A 734-nucleotide genomic window follows, 5' to 3' on the forward strand; every position below is an offset into this window, starting at 1 on the left:
TGGGAGATGATTTCCTTTTCAAATAACTGAAAGTGTTCTTTCCATTTTTAATAATGCAGTTAATAATGGTGCTCTGTGGGATGTTCAAAGTTTTGGATATTTTATTTATAACCCAACCCTGATCTGTACTTCTCCACATCTTTGTCCCTGACCTGTTTGGAGAGCTCCTTGGTCTTCATGGTGCCGCTTGCTTGGTGGTGCCCCTTGCTTAGTGGTGTTGCAGACTCTGGGGCCTTTCAGAACAGGTGTGTATATATACTGAGATCATGTGACTCATGATCATCATGTAATTGCTGCAAAAGGTGGCTCTACAAAGTATTGACTTTGGAGGGGTGAATAGTTATGCACGCTCAAGTTTTTCATGTTTGTTTCACCCAAAAAAATATTTTGCAGTTTCAAAGTGATAGACGTTGTGTAAATCAAATGATACAAACCCCCCAAAAACTCAATTTTAATTCCAGGTTGTAAGGCAACAAAATAGGAAAAATGCCAAGGGGGGGTGAATACTTTCGCAAGCCATCTGCAATATGAACAGACAGCAGTATACAAGTGGCATGACAGAACAGAACAGAAGAGAACAGAACAGAACAGAACAGAACCGAAGAGACTTGGCTGGTCAACATACAAAACCCTCAAATCCATGGCCCGCATCCCAATTGGCAGCCGATGCCCTGCATAGTGCACTTCTTTAAGGAGGGCATTTTATAGGGGAATGGATGCCATTTGGGACGTAG

At 42.0% G+C, this 734-nt stretch overlaps 1 protein-coding gene across 1 annotated transcript in view; it reads right to left on the reverse strand.

Annotated features, from left to right (window-relative positions):
• Window positions 1–542: 542 nt before the first annotated feature.
• LOC123482007 overlaps window positions 543–734 on the reverse strand; it is a 1501-nt gene continuing 1309 nt past the window's right edge. The window contains exon 2 of the mRNA XM_045207994.1: window positions 543–734. This exon is cut by the window's right edge and continues 70 nt beyond it. The gene's annotated coding sequence lies outside the window, so the exon portion shown is untranslated.

Source organism: Coregonus clupeaformis, chromosome 27 (assembly GCF_020615455.1).
Source record: "Coregonus clupeaformis isolate EN_2021a chromosome 27, ASM2061545v1, whole genome shotgun sequence".
Classification (NCBI taxonomy): Eukaryota; Metazoa; Chordata; class Actinopteri; order Salmoniformes; family Salmonidae; genus Coregonus; species Coregonus clupeaformis.